The 15,124-nt window shown below is 49.4% G+C and overlaps 1 protein-coding gene across 7 annotated transcripts in view; it reads right to left on the bottom strand.

Moving 5' to 3' along the window:
• Positions 1–15,124, bottom strand: part of KAZN (kazrin, periplakin interacting protein) — a 1,005,443-nt gene that overhangs the window by 104,015 nt on the left and 886,304 nt on the right. The gene's annotated exons all lie outside the window — the stretch shown is intronic.

The raw sequence follows: 15,124 nt of genomic DNA, 5'->3' as shown, positions 1-15,124 counted from the left end.
TTTATTTCAGTTATTGCATTCTTTTTTTTTTTTTTTGACTGGTTCTCTTTATCTCCATTCTTATGTTTCCAGTCTCTTTGTTGAAGTTCTCACTGAGATCACTGACCGTCCTTATAACCAGTGTTTTGAACTCTGAATCTGGTAGATTGCTTCTCTCCATTTTGTTTTGTTCTTTTTCTGGAGCTTTGTTCTGATCTTTCATTTGGGACATGTTTCTTTGTCTCTTCATGTTGGCTGCCTCTCTGTGTTTGTTTCTATGTATTAGATAGAGCTGCCATGTCTCCCAGTCCTCATAGAGTGGCCTTATGCAGTAGGTGTACTGTGGGGCCCAGTGGCGCAGTTTCCCTGGTCACCTGAGCTGGGTGCTCCAGGTGTGTCGCTATGGGGGTTGTGTGTGCCTTCCTGTTGTAGTTGAGCCTAAATTGCTGTTGGCCTCTCAAAAGGAGGGACTGACCCTAAGGATGATTGGTTGTGAGGACTGGCTACAGTGGAGGAGCTGTTGTACAGGGGCTGGCCCTATGGAGCCAGATTTGCTTTAGTGGGGCTCTGTGCCTGCCAAGGCTGCCCTTTGGGTGTGTTGTTTGTGGAGGTGGTTGAGTTGTGCTGTGGTGTGGTCTGAAGCTGGCCATTGGGTGTGTTGATTCTAGCACCTCTTGTGTGGGGCTCCTGTGCAGGCTAAGGTCAGCTGCTGCTTGTACCCTGCCCAAGGCCACTTGGTATGAGTTATAAAGAGATCTGCGGATGGTTGCCACTTGTGCTAGGGCTGGAGGTGCCTGCGAGAGGCGAAGCGGTGAACTGAGGATGGCTGCCGCTAATGCCAAGCTTAGGACTGCTTAGTAAAAGGTAAGGGGCACACCGACGCCAGATGCTGCTTGTTTGGGGTTTGTGAACCTTTGGGAGATTTTACGAAAGTCTACAGCATGAGCCAAGATAGTCCACTTGTATGGATAAGGCACTGGAAGTGGCTTGGATGGGCCCTCAAGTTGAGTGGGGCTGGGTCTCAGTGAATCACCAGGGCAGGGTGAACGCTGTTAGAAAGACTGATGAAGAATTAAGATATGGCGCCTGCCTGTGCATGCAGGTTGGGTGGGGGAGGCCTCAATAAAGGAACAATGGCTTCTGCCAGCACTTCTGTCTGAGAGAAAGCTGCTCCTCCAGCCCTTGCTCTGCAGCCAGACAATTCAGTTTCTCCTCGTATGTCCGGCCCCTTTTGAGCTGCTGCCCCAGCAATGGAGCTCAGAGCGAGTGAGTCCATCAGTGAGTAAGTCTGTGTGCGGGCCCTTAAGAGGATCACCTGGGACTCCAGTTGCCTTCCATCTCACTCAACCACAATCTCCGCTGGTTTTCACAGCCAGACGTTATGGGGACTTCTCTTCCCGGCACTGGAACCATGGGCTGGGAGCCTGATATAGGGGTGGGACCCTTGTCCCTCAGGGCGACCTCCATTACTGAATATCCCTCCCAAATATGCAGGTGTGGGACCAGCCCATTCCATGTCTGCACCCCTTCCATCAGTCTCGAGATGGCTTCTTCTGTATGTTCTTAGTTATAGGACTTCTGTTCAGCTAGACTTCAGGGGATTCTCAACGATGTTTGTTCTGTGGCTTAGTTATCATTTTGATGTGTTTGTGACAGGAGGCGAACCACAGTGCTTGCCTACCCCACCATCTTGACCAGAAGCCCCAACACAACTCTTAATAGGCCCACTTTCTCTTGCAAAACTCTTCCAGTTTGAACAATAAATTATACAGTCACTCTGAGCTTAGTAAAAAAATAATGGTAAAAAAGAGAGCAGCTGATATTTGAAAAACAGTTACTTACTGTTCTAACCTTTTTCTACGAACCGTCTCATTTAATCCCCACAAACACTGGGTGGGTGGGTGCTATGATGACCCCCATGCTATCAATAGGGACAGAAAGGTTGAGCAACTTGCCCAAGTTCAAGTGGAAAGACCCAAGCCTGGTCCTGACTCATCCACCCACATGACCTTGGGCAGGCACGTCAGGCAACCTTCTGAGCTTCTGTTTTTCGCATAGAGAAAAAGGAGAATAAAAAGATCCTGTAGGATGGTGGGGAGGATACATAAGCTACTGGTTGCTTTCTTGGTTGATGGTGTATTGTAGGTGTTTAGTAAAGGATGTCCCCTTCCATTTTTCATTCCTTTCCTGAGAACTTGGGCTGAATCTGGAACCAGAGAGGGCACCTTCCCTTCCCCCTGTAAATATCTCCTAACTGCTTGGTTTGAATAGGGAATTCTCTGCTGGCCCTGTTCCTGGCACCCGTGTAGAGTGTAACAAGGCAGAGTGAAGCCCCTAATTTGGGGGCATTGCCCTCTCCCTAGATCTTCCACCCCCAAATTACAAACCACCTTTTCCATTTAATACTAATAAACTTCAAACAGCAACAGAGGCCATTGTGCCATGGCATCACATCTCCCTTCTAGGAGCAACCCAGAAAGCCCGCCTCTGCCTGAGAGAGCTCTCACCCTTGCAGGGGAGCAGTGCCACCCCCACCCCCCTAGCCTCCATGGTAAGTGGAGCCTTCAGCCTGCACAAACTCCAGCATGCTCAGTGGCCACTAGTCACCCACGTGAAATTATCCTGTAAGTCAGCCGGCAACCTGGGGGGTCTGAATTTCCAGAATAGTAGAAGAAAGACCCTCCCAGATGAAGAGAAATCCAACAAAAGACGACGACTGCCTCCAGGGGCATCGACGACTGCTGGGTGATGGAAGATCCCAAAAAGGTGAAAGGGGGACTGTTTACCAACTTCCCATCTGAAGAAGGGACATAACAGTCCCATACGTGATCACGCACCTCTAACCTCCTCCCCACGATCATAGCAATCAGGTTGCCAGGTGTTTTTAGTATTCCAGACATTCAGCAGAGTGTCGCCAAACAGCTGATTCTTTCGGCTCTTCACTGGATCTAGTGGCTCTAACAGGTCTTTGAGGAATCTCATTCTCAAATGACACCCACTGACCTTTGCAGCCCCTGAGCTCCGGAGGAATCGCTCACCCACGAACTCTGGACCATAAAGAATCAGGCCTTGCCTGTAGAGCATGGTTTACCCCCGAGCCCCCACCCCGCAAGAAAGGTCTTTAGTAAGAACCAGCCACAGGTGCAAATGGGAGGAAGCACGAAGCCTTAGGGAGACAGACGTTGCCTGGAACAGAAACTCTGCCCTCAAGATGCCGACGTGTACCTCACAGCAAGTGCAAGGCTTAACTGATGCTGGCCAACACTTAGCACTGCCCAGGTAGGCTGGAGGTCTGGGGCTGGCAGAGCAGTGCAGGGCTGGCCCTCAAACAGTCCTCGTCCGTGTGGGAGCTTTCAGCTTCTGAAGTAGTTCTCTAAAGCCAAGCGCCTGTGGGAGTTTCAGCCAGAAAATGGCCCTGTTTTGGTGGGATTGGCTGGAGCCCCTCGGTTCTTCTCTCTCCTGGGGGCTACCCAGGGCTACCCCAGCTTGTTCTGCCCCTGAAGAAAGTGAGTTTCCCCCAATCTGCAAGGAAGAAAGGGGTGCAGACCCTTCCTTTTCCTGCACTGATGCCATCACCCGGCCTGCATCTTGGCAGCACACAGGTTTCCCAAATGATTCAGAGACAGGAGAACACACCTTCCACAGGTCCTTCGGGCAGGAGACAAAGGTCAGCATTCAGGACGGCACCAACAGGTCATGCAACCAGAAAAGCCAGGCTGAGGGATGCCGCCCAAGCATGAAGACTTTCCGGAATCTTCGACAGGCCACGGGCACATACGTATGAAGTGTGGGCCCTCCCCCTGCTCTCCACTTATTTCCTAAGCACCTGCTGGGTGCCAGCCCCGTGGGCCCAGCACGCATCTCATCTCTGCTCGGTCTTTCTTCCCCAAGCCTTGCTTGCTCAGCAGCAGGAATGGGACACTCACAGAGATGCAGACACTTACACTTTGGACCCTGACCTCAAGGCGGCCCAGCCTTAAGATGCTGAGTCAACAGCCACCTCCCTGAGGAGGTGACAGTCCCAAAGGCTCCGTGTTGTTTTCCACCTTCTGCCTTCACTTCAGGGCCCATGTTTTGAGCACCTGGCTATGTGGTTAGCCCAGCGCTGAACACTGGGTGGGAGAGAGCAGGGTTAATAACAGCAGGAAGGCCAATGTTTGCCTGGCTGCATCCAGCTGGGCCAGTCTCCAGCAGCTAAGAAGCAAAACTTGACGTTCCTGGGGCTTGGCAGGGGTTGGGAATATTGACCAGTCCTGGGCCACCCCCCTCCTTTGGCCTGAGTCCACACTTTCCTGCCAAAGACCTCTTTCCTTGGGCACCATGCCCTATAGGCGGAACGTGTATCAGAATGACTCTTCTAGATCTCCATGGTCCAGAGCATGTGGGTGAGCAATTTCTCAGGGGATTCAGGGGCTGCAAAGGTCAGTGGGCTGAGGGCTGCTGGGCTGGGCAATGGGGTGTACGTTCCGAGGTTTCTCTCCGAGCTAGGGTGAGAGGGGCAGGCCCCGCGGCAGGCAGAAGCCCAGCAGGCGAGACCTGGTGAGAGTACCACCTCTGCAGTCAGTTGGCAGCATTAGGCTGCTGTCTGGCTTTGTCAGTGGTTGGACTGCCCCCCCACCCCCCACACAGGCATTTCCCCTTGCATTCAGAGCCTGCTGCTCACAGTATTAAAAAGGGGCTCGGAAGAATATGCAGCCCAACCCTCCCATTTTCTGCATGAGGTTGGGGCACCACTGATGGGGAGAGCCTGGACTCCCGACTGCCGCTCCAATGTGCCCCACTGCCTCTGATTCATAGGCCCAGCCTGTGCCCAGGTCCACTTCTCAAAGGATTCATCATTAAAAAAAAAAAGTTAAACAAACAGCAGCTGGCTCCCATGGGGCTGTGTAGTGTCCTGGCTACATCAGGCAGGTCCTAGTGTCAGGCACACCTTCCTCGCTGCAAATTCCACCCCCTGCAAGTCACTTCTCTGTCCCTCAATCTTCTCATCTGAAAAATGGGGAGGATTATGAGATAATTCATGGGGTTTATAACCCATGCATTCCTGGCCCATTGAAATATTCAGTAAATACATATACAGTTACATGAATTAACATACACATTAAATATAAATATTAATTTTTAACATATGATGGAGCCATTGGGTTTTCACTTGGATCGTTTCCCTGCCATGGTACCTGGCCCCAAGCTGAATCAGAACGCTCCGTTCTAAATTGGTCTGAGTTTTTAAGCTCAGTGCCAAAAAATGCCTCTCTTCCTTTTGTACCCCCATGTCCAGCCTCCTGGTTGTTAGCAGCTTCTGTCTTAGCCGCTGGCCAGTCCATGTGGTCAGAGCTATTTAAAGAGCTGGGCTGGAAGCCCAGGCCACAGCATATGTAGCTTCAGACCTCACTGGTCTCTGCCTCTTCCTGGAATGCGAGCCCAGGAGCCCCGGGTGCTGGGGCCCCAACAGGACAGGGCTCTGCCCAGACGCTGCTGTCATGGGGCTGGGTCCCCTCTGTGACCAGCCGAGGCCAGCATGCAGGCAAGAAGGCAAAGCTGGAGGCTGCCGGGGAATGTGGCCTGTGGGGTCCTGAAATGCTCCCCACCCCAAAACGTCCCATCCCCAGCATGTCTAATCCACCTTAGCCTTTGTAAAACAGCTTAACTGATAACAAATGACAGATAATAAAGTGCCCATATTTGATGTGTGCCACGGTCTGACCTATGTACACACCTGTAAAACCATTAGCACAAGTTTCCTCCTCCCCTTTGAAGGTCATACCCCTGCTCCTTCCCCACCTCCGGGTAACCACTGGTCTTTCAGACCTTACCGATTAGTTTTCATCTTCTAGAGTTTCATGTAATTGGAATCATACAGGATAGACCTTTTTCTTTCTGGACTGTCACTCAGCACAATTATTTTGAGATCCACCATGTTGCATGTGTCAAGAGTTCGCTGCTTTCTGGCTACTCTGAGTAGGAGTCCACGGAAGGACGTACCCGCTTGTTTACCCATGCCTCTGCTGACGGGGCACCTGGGCTGCTTCCAGTGTGGGGAGATTACAAACAAAGCTGCTCTGCCTATTTGTGTACAAATCTGCATTTCCTAGGTGAGCGAACACTTAGGAGTGGAACAGCTGGGTCCTGTGTTATCTTATTATCAAATTTCTGCGTCCCCATAGCGCTCATCATCCTCTAACACATACAATTTGCTTTTTATTATGTTCATTGTTTAGTGCTGGCCTCCCTCCTCTCTGTGGCAGATGGCATTTTTGCAAAGATGAACAAAATAGTATCTCCCATACCACATGCTTTTTATAGTATACAGTCTGGCGGGCCTTGGGGCTGGCCTGTCACCAAGAGAATGTGCTGGAAGTGACACTAAGTGAGATCCGAGACCACGAAGCCTCGCGGCTTGCACCCTGGTTTCTGGGAAGCCTCTCTGCGGGAGCCCTGAGCCTCCATATAGGAGATCTGACCACCATGTTGGGGCCACAAAGGGGTGCTCTGGTCCCTGCAGAGCCCGGACATGCTACCAAGGCAGCAGACGTGTGAGGGAAGCTGTTTTGGACTCTCTAGCCGACTGTGAGACCCCCCCAGCACCATCTCCCACACCACATGGAACTGGAGAATCGCCCAGCTGAGCCCTGCCAAGTCTCTGACACAAAACCATGAGATGTGAGAAAAACGGTGATTATTTTATGCCACTAAGATTTGGGAGCAGTTATGTTACACAGCAATAGTAACTGGCACACCCTTCTAGAATGTAAGAGCCACGAGAAATAAATCTTTTGTCTATGTCACTCATAGATAAAGGGCCCAGAACAATGCCTGGCAAATAGGAGGAACTCAACTAGTTTTTGTTAAATGAGTGGGTGGAGGGGTCTAGGTTAGATTGTATTAACACTGAAGAGATTTCTACTGATCAAAAACAAACACTAGTGCCAACGGGGCTGAGGAGAATCACGGCCAAGGCCACCATGAGACTTGACCCCGTGTCCACGGCCACCTTGGGCCGGTCCTCATCCCAGCTGAGCATGGCCAGCCCAGAGTGAGGGCATCCGGACCACCTCAGAGGCCATCTCTGAACAGAACCCCGCCCTGGCTTACACCAAAGTCCTCTTAGGACGGAGGCCAGCGTGGCTTTCATTTTCCTGCCCTGTCCCCACCCCATCACCGTGAGGTGGGCGCGAGGACCTGTGCAGTGACAGAGGCCATTGCTCCTGACTTTAACAGTCTTGGGCAATGTCCTGAAAGGTGGCTCGAGAGCTTAGCTTTCCTCTCACTGAGTTCTGTCCTCCTCCTCTCGGTCGGATCAGTCTCTGACCCTTTCTGGGAAGGGACTGGGAATTAATTAAAAGCAGAGACGCAAGGTCTGCCACTCTAGCTTGCACCTTAAACATGGCCTCTGTGGCAGCCGAGACCACTGGGGCCGGTGTGTGTTCACTGAACAGCAGAGGGAAAGTGGTGAGGCAGGGAGAGCAGCCTGGAAGCCTTTTCTCCCTGGGACAACTTCCAGAGCAAAGCCTGGGATGGAATCCACATTCCTGGTGCCTCAGGGGCTGCCGAGTGACACCCAAGAACGCTGTCCCTCCAAACCCAGATCTGCTCCTCTTTCTCCTCTGTCCCCATTTTACTCCCTGCCTCTCGACTGCTATGACTGCCCCCAAGATGCCGAGCACCAAAGAACTGTCTGCTACGTATCTGCCAAGAACAGAGGTTTGGAAATTAAGCTCACCGGGTAGCAAGTTTTGGCTTCAAAACCTACTGGCCAAGGGACCTTAGAAAAATCCTTAATGTCTTTCATCCCCATTTTGTAGATGAGGAAACTGAGGCTAATGAATACTAGCCATCTAACAAGGGTTGTTGGGAGGATCAATGAGCTCACGCAGGCAAAGCAATGAGTGCCCGGCAAGGTCCAAATGCTAAATAACGTCAGCTGAGATGACTACTGCTCAAAAGTGATTGTCTATGTGTTCACACCTCAGTTGTTCCAGCTACAAAATGGGTGCATGAGGTTTGTTCCTGAATAGGGAAGAGAGGTTGGGCTTTGGTACATGCTTTCAAAACAAGTGTCAGATATGTGTGGGGTGGGTCCTGCAGGATGTCTGAGTATTTTCAAACAAACAAGTCTTTCATTTTTTTCCCCTCAGGATAAACAGCAGATTTCCATCATTAGAATATTAACGCAGAGAGGAATTTATGGAGAATTGGACGCAAAGTGTGGAAGGAGATGCTGGTAGGATACTTGTTTGGGAGGCCATAGAGTGGATCCTGTCCCGGGCAGGCTGGAAGGATGACAAAAGGAGGCCTGGGGGAGGGGACTGGGCTGGCTGCCTTTCCAACTCAGAGAGTCAAGGAATCCGTGTTAGAAACCTCAAATGAGGTCAAGAAGAGAGGACATGTGTCACTCAGGTACAAAAACCTATAAAAAGCAGAGGAGTCAAAAGGCACAAAGGGAGTCACTGGTTGTCGGTCACCAAAACCCCAGACTCTAGGGCGGATGCTGGATGTGATTCTATTGAAGATGCTCTCGTGGAGGATGAGAACTATTTGCTGCTTAGGAACCCCACCTCCCTGTGTCCACAGCCTTGTGGCGTCTCCACCTACATGACGCCGGGCCTGGTCATGTGACTGGCTCTGGACCAATGAGGTATCAGCAAATGATGCAGGAGAATGGAGCGCAGGTGTGGGAAGGGAAACAGGAAATACTAACTTGCTTTTCAAACCCACACAGCACTGTGGAGACATGGATGTGCGTGTAGGAAAGCAGGTGGGCAGAGCCATCCCAGCATTGAGGACACATCACTGTATTCGACAGCACCTGGACCACTTACTGCCCCAATGTCTACGGGCCTGGTTGGCCATTAAAACGATATCATCCAACCAACTTTCCCCAAGTGTGTCGTGGGTTCCAGGTGCGTCACTGGGTTCTGGGCAGGGCTTGGATCCGATTTGCCTCCGAATTCTCTGAGCCACCGGCAGGGGTTCTAGTGTGGGGAGGTTTGCAGGATACATTTGTTGAATGAGCCAGTTCAATAATAAGGCTCAGCGGGCAGGTGACTCATTCGGAGGCAGGGAAAAGGCCTTTTCCGCCGAAGAGAGGAGACTTGGGCATCGTCTCTTCTCCCCCACATTCAACGGTCATCTGCTTTGTTCAGATAACAAGGCAGCTCTGTGCTGGCGGCTGTGCCCTGCAGGAGTCTGGCAGGTGGCAAGCCCGACAGGAACAGATGTGCCTCACAGCGTGGCGAGTCCTGAGGGAGGTCAGTGTCGAGGGCTGTGACGTACAGGGAGGAGGCGCCCTTAGTAGTTTCCTACTGCATCAAATTACCACAGATGTAGCCGTTTAAAACATTACAAACTTACTATCTCATAGTTCTGGAAGCCAGAGTCCGAAATGGGTCTCAATGGGCTCAAATCAAGGTGTAGGCAGGCCTGCGTTCCTTCTGGAGGCTCCAAGGGAGAGTCTGTTCCCTTGCCTTTTCCAGCTTCTAGAGGTTGCCTGCATTCCTCGGCTTGTGCCCCTTCCTCGATCTTTCAAGCCAGCAATGGTGGGTCAAGTCCTCATGTTGAACCTCTGAACTCTGTTCTGTGGTCATATCACCTTCTCTGACTCTGACCCCTCCTCTTTCACTCTGAGGGACCCTTGTGATTACAGTGGGCCCACTGGCCCCAATCTCAAGGCCATCTCATGAGCAAACTTAATTCCCCTTTGCCAGGTAACCTACCATATTCACATATTCTAGGAATTAGTATGTGGACATCTTGGGGGTGACAGGGCATGAGTCTGCCAACTATAGGTCCTGAACTATTGGGCAGAGAAGGTCCAGGAAAGTTCCTGAGAAAGCAGAACCTGAACTAGGACTCAGAGGAACAGCGACCGTCAGGAGGAAGGAAGAGTCAATGCAAAGACCCTTTGGGGAGAGAAGGGGGGTGATTTATAGGCATATCCGAGAACTACATGTACATAACCACATGTACGTCCCGTGCTAGAAGGAGAAACAAGGCTGTAAAAGGCAAGCAGAGAGTGCGAAAGGGAAATGGGGACATGGAGACATCCTAAATACACCACTTCTCGTACTGCCTCCGTCTGCTCAAAATCTCCATGGTCCCTGAACTTCTGGGTGTGGCCTTTGAGGTTCACCGTGATCATCTCCCCACTACTGCAAAGCCTCCATCTGGGGTGTCCCTTTCTACCCCCATACATAGGCTGGTCTTCTTGCCTTTGCTCAAGCGGTTTCCCCTGCAGTTAATACCCTCTGTCCCTACTAGAGCCACCCTGCTAAAGTCTGAACCCGGCCCTAACCAGGTACTGCTGTGTAATCCTGGCACATTCATAGCCCACCTCATAAGCTTGTTGTGAGGATCAAATGAGACAAAGTTCTGCAGTGTGGGGCATATAAAAAAGGGCTCAAAAATGCTAGCTGTCACTGCCACCAATAACATTTCGGGGGGGGTCCAAGAGGAAAACTATTTTTGTAATAGTACTCTGATGTTATTTGCCTTTTTTACCGTGCTATTATTTGCCCTATTGGTGCAAAAGTAATGCTGGGTAAAATGCTGACATCTTAGAAGAAGCCATGGCAGGGGTACCAAACCATATCAGTAGTCATTATGTTCTTTACCTACGCAGTCATAGTTGATAAAAAAGGGGACAGTTCTACTTAATATTCTTGATGAAGCAGTAAAAACGATTAATTTTATTAAAGCTTCATCCCTGAGGACATGCCTTTTAATCAAATGTGAAGTATGGCTGAAGCTCTTTTGCTGCATACCTAAAAATAATGGCTGCCTCTGGGAAAAACATTTGTACGACTGCTTGAGTTGCTAGCTAAACTAGCCAGTTTTTCATAGAACACCATTCGTACTTGAAAGAATGACTAATGTACAAATTATGGTGTCTGGCAAACCACTGAACTAAATTAACAAATTAAGTAAGTGAGCCTATTACTTCTAGGGAAACAGCTGACAGTATTTGCTGCCAATGACAAAACTTAAGCTTTGGAGCAAAAATTAGAATTTTGGCAAACACAACCTGCCACTACGACTTTAACAGCTTCTCAATACTTGGACTTTTTAAATGAGATTAGTGGTAATGTTAACACGTGTGACTTTTTGATATTGGATAATGAAATATGTCAACATTTGGAAGATCTGCATCACTCAGTGAACCAATATTTTCCAAGTGATCAATGTTAGATGTTGAAAAATCATGTGTGAGTACAAAATCCAGTCAAAGTGCAAATTAGACTAATAACTCTGTCCATTGTAACATATCACAAAAATAAGGTTTCAGATTCCACACTGTGGCAAACCTCTAAGAAACTACCATTTTGTGAGCTTTAGTGTGGCATCAAAGAAAAATATCCACAATTATCTAATAAAGCAATTAATATACCCCTTTCTTTTTCAACCTGAACAACAAATCACAGTAGCTTGACTGAAGGAGCAGAGAGGAGAACTCAGCAGTCTTTTATGAAGTCAGACATTAAAAAGTTTTTGCAAAAATGTAAAACAATGCCGCTCTTCTCATGCACATCCTTTTGTTTGGGAAAAAGTAGTTATTTTTCACTAAAAATAATTTTATTTTTGTTAACATGTGATGGGTTTATTACTGTTATTTTAAAATAAATTATTGAAGATCTGGACATGTTTTCAGTTTTAATTTCTAAAATAGTAAATACCAATAGATCTAAACCACATAAACAAAAGTTCTTTGGCAGCCTCAATTTTGTAAGAATGTAAAGTGGTCCAGAGACCAGAAAGTTTGAGAAATACTGTCCTCACCAAAACAGATTTATAAATACAGCGCTTTAGCATAGTGGTATATAATGGCAAACACGAAAAGAAAAAAATGGAAACTGAAATGTCCAATAATTGGGAAGTGGCTAAATAAACTACCTTGCCTCTATTTGGTAGAACATTATATAGTCATTAAAAACAATGTTTTCTAAGGGTATTTATTGTTGTGGGAAAATACTGAACACACTCGACATTGCCGTTAAGTGATTAAAAATGGGAAGCAGCAAATTTTCATGATCGTTTTTCCTGAAATACCTTCATTCTTAGAGTAATCAGTGAAACTGAAGGAGGCCTGGGGAAATCAACAGACACCCCAAAGGGGTCCCATGGGCTACAAGCTCACCACATGTGTGAGGACGGGGTCATGTAGGAACTCGGGCTTGTTTACACACACTCACACCATTCTTTCTTAAACAATCATTCAGGGCTTCTGCCTTTAAATTCACAGCAAAACCCAAATCCTAAACCAAACATTCCCGGACTCAACCCCACAGAAACAAAGGAACCTTCTAAACCCCATTCTCCCCAAACTAGATTCTTTTCATTGCTTTGATGTTGGAATCATGGGCTGATGTTCTGGGTGTTTGCTTGAGTTCCTAACCCCTCACGTGCTGGAAAATTCTGGTCTCATCCAACCTCAAACCAAAGACCGAGGGCGGGCGGGTGAGAACCTGCCAGAGTGAAAGTCTTGGGGGACTTTGCATGTTCCCACCACAGGTTGTTAACAAGTGTCGCCCAACATCTGCCACCGACTTGGCTTGTGCATTTGTTCCCGTTCTCCTCATTATGGGCATATAAATCCCTTTTCATGCCCCAGCCTCCTTCTGCCCACATCTGTCTGCAATTTCCTCACCACGTGCTGTGGCTGGGGAGGAAGCGTCTTATTTATGACTTTGCAGAATGCCAGGCTCGGGTGGCTGGAGGTGCCCACTTCACTGCTTTCCAGGAACACGGCTACCTTGAGCAGGGATGGGCTCAGGGGCTGTAAGGTCTGGTCTACTTCTGGAATCAGGACACCAAGCAGATCCCAGGAGGTCTGCCAAGCCCCCTCTCATCTGGTCATCACCAAGTATTCGCACGAATGGTACTAGGCACTGGGCCAAGTACCTTACATCTCATTTAATCCTCATGACAACCCCCTGAAGGAGCTATTATTATTAGCCCCAATTATAAGAAAAACAGGTATTGTTATGGTTACTGTCAGCAAGGGAACTATGGCTCAGAGAGGTTAAGGGATCTGCCCTAAGTCACACAGCTAGTCAGTGATAGAGCTGGGATTCAAGCCCAGATCTGACTCCAGAGTCTGCTGGCTCCGTTACTGAGCTACAGTGGTGTCCCATCTCTCTCACTCAGGCTGACTTTATTCCCAGAGGGGAGAGGAGGTGTGTTGGTGGAGTGGAAAAAGTTGCTGACTCTGCTGCCAATCAGCTTTGCAACCTTGGCCAAGTCACTTAACTTCCCTGAGCTTCACTCCGGTGTTTCCATGTGGGAAAGGAGGTTAATACCTCCTAGAAGGCTTGGGGTGAATGGCAGATCAAGTGCTCCGAACAGCGCTGGCACAAAGTAGGTGCTCAATGATGCTTTCTTTCAATGAATACTGACAAAAAACAAGTTGCCTTTGATGAGATTATTGTTCCTACATCAACGAGCCAACCCATCAGGTGGATTTCTGGGTCCCTGCAAAGGCCTCTGATGATGGAGACGCAATCTTACAGCATAGTGTTAGGAAGAAATGCCTGTGCAGCTCTGTGCCCTGTGGGCTAAAGGGAGAAGGATGCTAAGAGTCGGCTTTCACTGAGCAGGACCTGAGCCATGACCTTCACAGACAACACCTCACCTGATTCACCATTACTGTCCCATCACTCAGGTCAGGAAACTGAGGTATGGAGAGTGCAGGCTGTCTGTCCCAGGAGCTGGGGAGACGGAATAAATGAGCTCTGCTCCCTCCCCTGCCCGTTCCTTTGCACCCAGGAACACTGGAGGGTTTTTCTACCCCTCACAGTCCCCGAAGGGCGAATATGGGTGAAAATTCTTTCCCTGACTAAGGATCTGGGAGGCAGGTTTCTCTGTCCCTGGAATAATTACTGGCAAAGGTAACCACTGGGTGAGATGGCATTTGGCTGCTTCCTGAGGCAGTCCCAACTCTCCATTGGCTCACAAAGCTTAGTGAGACCAAAGGACATCAGCTCACACAGCCCGAGCCCAGCGGCACTTTCTAAGGGAGAGTCTGGGTCTCCATCTTGGGAAGCGAAGGGATGTTACGAGGCCCCTGGGAAGCTGGGAGGGGAGGGCGGCTTGCACAGATCTGCCTAGACTGCTGGATGGATGCACGGAAAAAGCACGCGTGTTTGTCACAGTGACTTCCCAACTATGCGGTGTCAGCTGGACCGTAACACATACCACCTGCCCACTGCAGCCTGAAGAGACCACCCAGAACACTGAGTGGTCCCACTGGGAACAAAACCGACAGGAAAGGATCTCCCTGCCTTTGAGGGTATCATGTCCTGCTGAAAAGAACTCATAAGGGGTGCTGTAACGCCTGGATAAGGAATCACCCTCAAAGCCATTTCCCAGACTTCCTGGGGTACGGTTAGTGGGGTGCTGGATAGACAGCCTGCTTAGCCAGTGTGCGAGTGTCCTGCTGCTCACATGTCACTTCTGGTCTGGTCAGGGAAACCCGTCATGACAGAGCCAACTAACTGTCCAGCAAAATACACTCCCTCCACCCCTAGTTAGACTTGAAGCCTGGACAGGGACCCCCCCAGCTAGAAAAGACATTTCCTGCAGCCAGGTATGAGCTCACGATCAAGCTCCTGCAAAAGGGAATCAATCTCTGGTCTTTGAATTTGGCTCTTTCTCTGGGTCTCTCATAGACGGAGGGAGCAGAGACAGCCACCAGTCTGAAATACTCCTTGGGATGGTTACAGAAGAGAGAGAGAAACAGATTCTTTAAGCTCCTCTGTTTTGGGGTCTCTGCTACAGCAGCCCAGAATCAACCTAGGTAATTAACCTGCTTTAGCTTCAAACACAGAGTCTTCAGATATCGTTCTAGTAAACGGTAAGCAGAAAGCAGGTTGCCAAATTCTATTGCCTCCCCCCGCACCCCGCCCCAGCCCAGGGGAGAAACAAAGACACTAGGTGAGCTCACGGGAATTAAGGCAGACCCAAAAGTTTATTCTCTTCCCCTGTGTTTCAGGCTGCAGGTCTCCAAGCACTGTCAGGGGATGGCTTCCAACCTTTCTCAAATACCCTTTTGAGACCCCTCCCAACCCCACAGATGTGGGCAGATGGCTCCTAGTGAGACGGGTAGGTAGCCGCTGTGTCCCACGTCAACTCTAAGGCAAGCAGGCGGAACACA

This window comes from Rhinolophus ferrumequinum, chromosome 9 (assembly GCF_004115265.2).
Source record: "Rhinolophus ferrumequinum isolate MPI-CBG mRhiFer1 chromosome 9, mRhiFer1_v1.p, whole genome shotgun sequence".
NCBI classification, from domain to species: Eukaryota; Metazoa; Chordata; class Mammalia; order Chiroptera; family Rhinolophidae; genus Rhinolophus; species Rhinolophus ferrumequinum.
This window is presented reverse-complemented; position numbering and strand designations above follow the sequence as displayed.